Below are 9270 nucleotides of genomic sequence, written 5' to 3' on the forward strand. Positions count from 1 at the left end.
CGATATCCCCGACTTTTCTATAAATTTAGTATAATCTTAGGCGGATTTGACAAATTTTAATATAATTCATTCTGATATTGAATTTGGGTCCCTGCCTTAACCAAGGTTTTCCTCCTGACCTAGGAGTCCTATATATTCCTTCCTTCTATTTTCTTTTACAACATTCATTAGGATATATGTTTCCTCAAGCTATGTCCTAATCAATTCTTTCCTTTTTTCCAATTAAATTAAAAAAAAACACATTGACCTCGACGTGATTTGAACACGCAACCTTCTGATCTGGAGTCAGACGCGCTACCATTGCGCCACGAGGTCGTCTTAGTAAATGTGTTTAACAGTTAGATGGCAATACATCGTACCTTACATTCTTCTATAGCATACAGTTTCGTAAACAAGATTTCAATGAAGAAATATTATTGCACTGATTACGCAAAGAAATAAAAGTTGAGATAACGAATAACAGTTCGAATAATGGATATTCAATAATGGAAGACAAAATACTCAGATATTTCTAACGGCACAATACACTTACTCTCTTCCTGACTATGTAAGTTAGTTTGATTCCCGGTGGTTACTATTTCATATAACTTCCCGATAGTTCCATGTCTCACATTGCCTCTGTGCTCATAACAGGCATTAAATTCCAAATCAACTACGCATACTCGTCCTCTCTTTGAATTTCGAAGAGAATGAAGCAAGTATGCCGTGGTCGGTGAAAGAAAATTTTGTGACATTCAGCATGGTTCAAAATCTAAATTTTCTACAGCACTAACTCGCACTTAATGGCAACCAGAATTAGAGGTCTCCACGGGCTGGAATTTTTAGCCCTGCCCCGACCCGGCCCGTGAATTTATAATGTGAGGCCAGCCCCCGAGTCCGAAATATGTTTTAGCATTTAAGTTTGAGCCAGACCCGAGCTCGTGTTATAATCAAATTAGCCCGAAATAAGCCCGAATTGCATAAACTTGATAATCAACGCAAAATTGTATTTTTATTTACAGCAAATAGAAGTTTAATTTTGCAGTTGTGCTTTAAAAGTTCTCCAGAAAGAACGGTGCAATAAATATCGTTCTACAGTAGCTATAGTTACATAGGTTCGAGAAAGTAGGCCCGAGTCCGAATGAAAACTTTGTGAAACCTGATTATATGTAATAGATGGTAAATGTAATGAAAGCATTAAAAACTTAATAATTTAATCATTAAGTTGAAGGTTACCAAGAAATATAAACATGGAAAATTTATATGTGTGTGTGTTTGTGATACACGTAACATAATTGTGATATTAATTTTGTTTATTGTGGGAGACCCGGGTTCGATTCCCGGCGGAAGCTCATGTGGTTCGGATTCCACGTTAATCAGTAGGTCCACGTCTCATATAGCCTCGCTGCTGAACGGGACGTTAAACTCAAAATCAACTCAATCAACTCATTTTGTTTATTCCTTATTCTTCTAACAAAACTTCTTATTTATGAAATTCACTGGGACTACATGAGGAAAACGGCTGATATAGTAAGACCTCGTGGCGCAACGGTAGCGCGTCTGACTCCAGATCAGAAGGTTGCGTGTTCAAATCACGTCGGGGTCAAGTAGTATTCTTTTATACATATACTTATTACTGATTCACCATATCAATTATAAAAGCAGTATTACAACTAATTTTGGTATTGTTAAAAATAGTGATGTGTGTATAGTGGCATACGCAGAAGTTCGTCAAGGAGGCTTCAAGCTCCCAACTTCATGTGCTGTGAGGTGTTTACGTACATAGTTTATTATTGTAAATGGGAGACACTGTGCTCAATGATAGAGCGTTTACCTCGATTCCCGGCCAAGTAACTTTATGGTGTACAATATCGTGTCCGTGGGTTTTCTCGGAGTAATCTCCTTTCCATCCACATTATCATTCTACAAATTTTTCCATTATCGTTCGCTTGCCTTAACCATTCGTCCCCCCTAGCCTAATGGACATTAAACTGAAAGATTTCATTTCATTTTAGTATGGTAAATCATGATTTTTGTTTATCTTGCCCACGGGAGAGGGTTGTTGACACCCCGAAACCTTCTTTGCTTACGCTACTATGTGTATAAATAAATTGACCCTATAGTAAACTTCTGATGAGTGACGCTACGGAGACACACATGCAATTTGACGTTAGTCAAACTTACAAGGTTGGCCTACATTCGCTTAGTGTCCCATCGAGATTTGCGTAAAATTGATTCAAATGCAAAGTTTTCCGCGACCCAATGTGTATTGTACTAATTTTACCGGCCCATACCTTAATTTGCATATTTATGGGCCTTTATATATACTTAATTCAATGGGCCTTCATACACTACTATAACGGTCGGACACAAAATTGCTTTTAGTTTCTTCAGATATAATTGAACATGAATGTCGGTATATGCAAAACAAATCGAATTATGTACAAATTTATGTACAAGTTTCTTGGAAATTCATTGGTGTAGTGAGTTTCACCATATCTTGTATAATTTGGAACGTATTACATGTTAAATGTCAGGCCCTTCACGAGTATTGAATCAAATAGAAAGTTGTGCAGGACCCTGTGTATATATGTAGTTTTTACATGATTTATCGTTAACATACAGACACACAGACGTCAATGCGAAAATGGTAGGTCTTCTTCCAAATCTGGTATATCTGGAATTACATTAGACATTTTGACCGCAATACAATGCTTCCTTGTTATAGTATAACATGGAAGTAATAACAATTAATCACAGAATGTAATAAGATTATGACACTAATGTTGTAAAGGGTTTGTTTATATCTACAGTATTTTTCCAGTGAGAAATTGTTTTGATTTGTCAACATCAAAACTTAAGCGTAACTGACATTACTCTGCAGTATCTATTCGCGAAGTACCTGGAGGGATTTAACATGCAATATCTTCCAAAATGTATAAGCTACGGTAAAATTCACTACACCAATGAATTTCCAAGAAAATTTAACATGAAGTTGATGTAATTGTACTAAATTTCAGAGAAGTAAATCCCCACGTTAAGCGGGTTTGCATATCCAGGCTCCTAACTATGAAAACATTTACGATCACTCCAACCCCAATCATTTCACAGATTCAACCTGTTGTATATAAGTTATTAGGACGTAAAATTGAATGTAGTTTCTACGAAAAAGACTACTATGCAATGCAAGACCTATAATGACCAAATATTCACCACAAACTTATAATTGTATCGACATAAACAAACAAATAAACAAACAAACAAACAAAAAAAAAACACAAAACTGTGAAGCGGGAAACAACATTACACAAAAGTCTAAAGAAGCTCAGTGAAGATGTACGAACTGGTCTAGCGGTTTGGGTCAATAGTCTATCAATCAGAAGTTTATGTGTTCAAACCCTATAGGAAGTATTTGTTTTCTTTTTCCTTAAAAGTGTGTTCCTATTGTCATCACAGGACTGAGAACATTTCTTTGAATAAATCTTTGGCAACTACTTTTCTCTCAAATTCGATTAGAAGGGAACATTATATGAATTGAAAATCTAAAATCCACAGCTGAAAACAAAATATTAAGTATGTTCAATATTTCATTATTATCCTTTGATTTGTAATGAAAAACTAATTATAAGCATTGATGATTTCAGAAGATTCTCCCCGGGTAATGGTCAATACATGAATGAGAGAAAACTGATAAAACATTATTAGTCCACTTTGAACATGATCGAAGATATGGCCACGAAGGGGGAAATTTATATCGACAGGGTCTCAATTTCTCCCACAGGTCATGCCCTGAAATTATCAGTTTGAAAGGTTTCATTAACAAATACCTAGGTAGAATATTACATTTATTTCTCGTTCTACGTTATCAAATGGCAGAATCATAATTTTAAAGAGTATTATAATACGATAAGCATAAGGGTTTATGGAACTAATGAAGTAAATACAGTAAGTTATCGATTTCTAACCGGATTAAAACTCGAACATTCGCTTGCATCGCATTTTATAGTAAATCCTCTCTCTATATAATTCTTATTGGAAAGCATGTTTAACTCCAATTACTTAACAATATTTTTAATAATATATTTTTATTCTAATATTTTTACTATTCAATGTCGTATACACTTCATTTCCCAAAGCAAAACCTCGCAAATGTATACTGGGCTAGTGAATGTTATCAAATAAATTATCATTTAGTTTACGTAAATACTGCATCGCCCAATTTGAAACTTCGTACTTTAACTAATAATAATAATAATAATAATAATAATAATAATAATAATAATAATAATAATAATAATAATAATAATAATAATAGCCATATCTTATAAGAATTTCAGGCTTACTCAATAAATAAATTCAATGTCGAATTCGATAGAAATACAAAGAGTAACTTCGAGAACAGGTAAAAGAAAAATGTTACTTTGGTGGAACGGGAACTAACCTTTAAGAGTTCTTTACAATTTACAGACAAATGCCTCAGACACTTTGTTTCTTTTCTTTAAGTTAACTGATTCACCAAACGTATCTGAGTAACTTGTCTCTATTTTCTAGTGGGTTATACACGTTCTACAATCATTTCCTTTAAGCTCGAACGACAGGAACAGAAATACAAAAACATCAAGAACAGTTAAAATTCCCAAGTCCCCCCACCGAAAATCGAATGGGGGACCCCGTACGCCAAAGGTACACGTGCTAGCCACTAGACCAGCAGGGAGAGCGAATGAAATCTATTTCGTGTGTCTGAAGTTTATGCCTATTTCACCTGATGTAATATGTCTATTGATTTTTCAATTTTTACTGTATTCGTTACTTTGAGGAATGGTGTATGTTATTGTAATAAGCTCTATTACATATTCATCCATAAATATTACGTAAATTATCACAATTATTCATGATCTCCCATGGAAATTCACTGGTGCATGTTCAGTAGAAACAGAAGAATACAGTTTACTGATATTAGTTCGAATGCAAATTTCTAACAGGCTGTCAGAATTCTTTAATGGAAGCAGTGGTTCCCAACCTGAGGACGCGCAGCTTCCTCCTGGTTAAGCATGAAAACGGAGTAAGGGGGCGAAAGCTACTGGCAGAAATGAATTGTGAAATAAATAAATAAAGCACCACTTATAATGACTCTTTAGAATTTACCTTGACAATTTTATAATGACCGTTTAAAAAAATAGTACTGCACTAGGAAGGTATGCTAAGGTCTTGCTGGAAATAAATATAAATTCCTGATATTATTATTATTATTATTATTATTATTATTATTATTATTATTATTATTATTATTATTATTATTATTATTATTATTATTATTATTATTGGTCTCCTACTTCTTGGGCGTGATGTGAATATTCACCACCTTCTTCATACCACTAAATCAATTTCTTCACTGTTTTCTTGGGCGTGATGTGAATATTCACCACCTTCTTCATACCACTAAATCAATTTCTTCACTGTTTTCTTGTCACAGCCCATGCCCCTAGCTATCTGAATGGCAGTTTGTCGCATATAAGACGTAATAAAAAACATGATTGATTGCCATAGGGCAGGTAGTATAGTGCTTGAAAGGAGATAAATAGATTTTTAAAAGAATAATACAAAACGTGGGTTTATTGTATATGCGTAAATAATATATGACCGTCACCAAAATGACAAGAGAGAAATTAATAATATTTAAAGTAAATGAGAGTATGGAGAAGATAATAAATAATATTTCGATATATACGGGGTTACATATTCCCGTTCTTATGTTAAGACTGCCATATGCATATTTTATTATAATAACGGACAGAGCTCGTGGTTGCGTACTTACACTTGGCTGAAGTCCATGATCAGGCACAGTCAATTGACAGCTGAGTCTGTACACCACTAACGCTAAGATTCTAGAACGCCACTGTAAAAGATGTTGTGCGAATGCGTTGAGGTTGAGCTGTGATTGCGATGTGATGATTTTTGAAAGATTTCTAGAGTATATATATCTATTTTTTATAATTTTATTTTCTATTTTGGATTTGAGAAAATAGGATTGCTTATTATCTCCTGTGAAAGTCTTGTGTGTTTATAACATTTGCTTTCAACTTTCACTATTTTTACCAGGATGTTTTTCGATATTTTATTTAAAATATTTCACTTTTACTTGTTTATTGTTTTGTTTCCCCGAAAGATTAAGAAAATACTTCAGTTTTTAATATCACAAAGTAAAATAATGTCTTACATAGTTACTCGACCTATGATTTCCCCTCACATAGTAACACATAGTTTTCTACAGCCTTTAGAGCAAGGCATTTTGACAGCCTCTAGAAATTTGCATTGTGATTAGCAATGACAGTAAAGTGGATCTTTCTGTTTCTACTGTGAATTATCGGCATCATTATATCAGAAGTATTCCTCCATTAACAGCGGGTCATTTACCGCGGCTGAGAAGCTGCCATGCTCCACGATCTTCTGTTAACCTTTCCATCTTCACATACGATTTTTCTGTTTTGATATCGCCAATAGCCTAATTCTGTTTATATATAGTCTAATTAGTCCCCTCCCTCTCTTTCCTGCCACTATACCCTCTAGCACATCCCTCATGATACAGTTCCTCCTTAACAAATATCCCAACCAGTTTCTCTTCCTCTTCTTAATAATATTTTTCTCCTTCCATTTCTAATACCCTCATTCGTTATCCTCTAGACCCAGCTATTTCTCTCTATTCTTTTCCACGCACATATTTCGAAAGCCTTCAATTGTTTCTCATCATTTTTCCGTAATGTCCATGTTTCTGTCCTATAAATACAGTAAAATACAGTACATGAAGCATTTTATGAGTCTTTTTTTTTTAATTCTATTCAAGGCACCATAAAATAGTATTTTCTTCATCCTAAAGGCTTCTTTCGCTATTTCTATCCTTGCTTTTATTTCACGTTTGCATGTCATATCGTCACTAATAATACTACTCAGATATCAAAAACTAGTCATTTGTTGTTTTCTCCCGCTCCTACTTGTATATTTGACACCGATCGCTACGTTTCAATCACCATGGATTTTGTCTTTCTAACATTTATTTTCATTCCATATTCTTCACAAGCCTTTCTTAAGTTTTCTACATCTTATTAATTTTCTTTTTAGATTCTGCAACAACAACCATATCAACCCCAAACGTATACATCTCATCATTTTATCTCCTACCGAAATTCCATCTTCATTATGTAAACTCGTTTTTGCTATCTCTTCTACATAGCTATTAACTAATGTCGGCGAAATACATAATCTCTGTTGAACTCATCTTCCAATTACACTGTCTGTCTACTGTGCATGCACCAGTAAATTTCCATGAAAGATCATGAATAAATACGATAATTTATATAGTATTTATGGACGAATACGTAATAGAACCTATATGAATAACATACATCGTTCCTCAAAGTAACGAATATGGTAAACATAAAAACATAAATAGTCATATTACATCAGGGCGAAATAAGCATAAATTTCAGACACTTCAAAACAGATTTCATTCGTTCTTACCGCTGGTCTAGTGGCGAGTACGTGTGACTTTGGTGTACGGGATCCCCGGTTCGATTCCCCGGTGGGGGAATTTTAATTGTAGTAGTTGTTTCTGTATTCGTGTTCCTGTCGTTCTAGCTTAAAGGAAATGATTGTAAAACATGTATAACCCACTAGAAAATAGAGACAACTTACTCAGATACGTTCAGTGAATCAGTTAACTTAAGGAAAAGAAACAAAGTGTCTGAGGCATTTGTCTGTAAATTGTAAAGAACTCTTAAAGGTTAGTTCCAGTCTCACCAAAGTAACATTTTTCTTTTACCTGTTCTGGAAGTTTCTCTTTCTATTCTATCGGATTCGAATAAACAGAACTTCGAATAGAGACCACGTCGAATTCATTTGTTGAGTAAGCCTGACATTCTTATAAAATATGGCTATGATATTATTATTATTATTATTATTATTATTATTAGTTAAAGTACGAAGTTTGAAATCAGGCGATGCAGTATTTACGTAAACTAAATGATAATTTATTTGATAATATTCACTAGCCCACTATACATTTGCGAGGTTTTGCTTTTAGAAATGAAGTGTATACGACATTGAATAGTAAAGATATTAGAATAAAAATATATTATTAAAAATATTGATTAACTAATTGGAGTTAAACATGCTTTCTAGTAAGAATTATATACAGAAAGGATTTACTTTAAAGTGCGATGCAAACGAATATTCGAGTTTTAATCCGATTAGAAATCGATAACTTACACAATAATATTTACTTCATTAGTTCTATAAATCTTTATGCTTATCGTATTATAATTCTCTTTAAAATTATGATTTTGCCATTTCAAAACGTAGAACGAGAAATAAATGTAATATTCTATTTAGGTATTTGTTAAGGACACCTTTGAAACAGTGATGATTTCAGGGGCTGACCTATGGGAGAATTGTGACCCTGTCCACATAAATTTCCCCGTTCGTGGCCATATCTTCGATCATGCTCAAAGTAGACTAATAATGTTTTATCCGTTTTCTCTCATTCATATATTGACTATTACCCGAGGAGAATCTTCTGAAATCATCAATGCTTATAATTAGATTTTTATTACAAATCAAAGGATAATAATGAAATATTGAACATACTTAATATTTTGCTTTCAGCTGTGGGATTTTAGATTTCCGATTCATATAATGTTCCCTTCTAATCGAATTTGAGAGAAAAGTAGTTGCCAAAGATTTATTCAAAGAAATGTTCTCAGTCCTGTGATGACAATAGAAACACACTTTTAAGGAAAAAAAAACAAATACTTCCTACAGGGTTTGAACACATAAACTTCTGATTGATAGACTAGTGACCCAAACCGCCCGACCGTTTTTTTCATTTTCTTTATTGCAGTAGAGTTACATATAAAACATAAAGTACAGTCAGGTTACATGAGTATCAGAGAACAGTTCATTGTTTCTATTAGTAGAGTTACAGAGATCAGAATGCACGATTACATAGTGGTAAGACGTTCAAAGTTGAGGGCGTTACTTATAAGCTTGAACAAGAGCTACATCAAGGAAATGTGCAAATAGGATTTTTCTTGTGGTTGGTGGAAAATGTCTATATCTGGTATACAAGTAATCCTGGTATTCGGTGATACGGCGTAACTCAGAATAAAGGATGTAATGAACAGTACTCGATATGAACCACAGCACTGAGTTGTGTTTAGCTCTGGGAAAGAGATGGAAATCAGGAAATAAGATGAGATCACTGGTAACAGAAGCTGGCACAGTACGGCCAAATAGTAC

The 9270-nt window shown here is 33.9% G+C and overlaps 2 non-coding genes across 2 annotated transcripts; one reads left to right on the forward strand and one right to left on the reverse strand.

Annotated features, from left to right (window-relative positions):
* Positions 1-243: 243 nt before the first annotated feature.
* On the reverse strand, positions 244-315 carry TRNAW-CCA (transfer RNA tryptophan (anticodon CCA)). Its single transcript has one exon. It is a non-coding gene; the product is annotated as a tRNA-Trp (tRNA).
* A 1198-nt stretch (positions 316-1513) lies between these two features.
* TRNAW-CCA (transfer RNA tryptophan (anticodon CCA)) lies at positions 1514-1585 on the forward strand. The gene has a single exon. It is a non-coding gene; the product is annotated as a tRNA-Trp (tRNA).
* Positions 1586-9270: the final 7685 nt, after the last annotated feature.

The sequence above is a fragment of the Thermobia domestica genome, chromosome 5 (genome assembly GCF_964235325.1).
Source record: "Thermobia domestica chromosome 5, izTheDome1.hap1.1, whole genome shotgun sequence".
NCBI classification, from domain to species: domain Eukaryota; kingdom Metazoa; phylum Arthropoda; class Insecta; order Zygentoma; family Lepismatidae; genus Thermobia; species Thermobia domestica.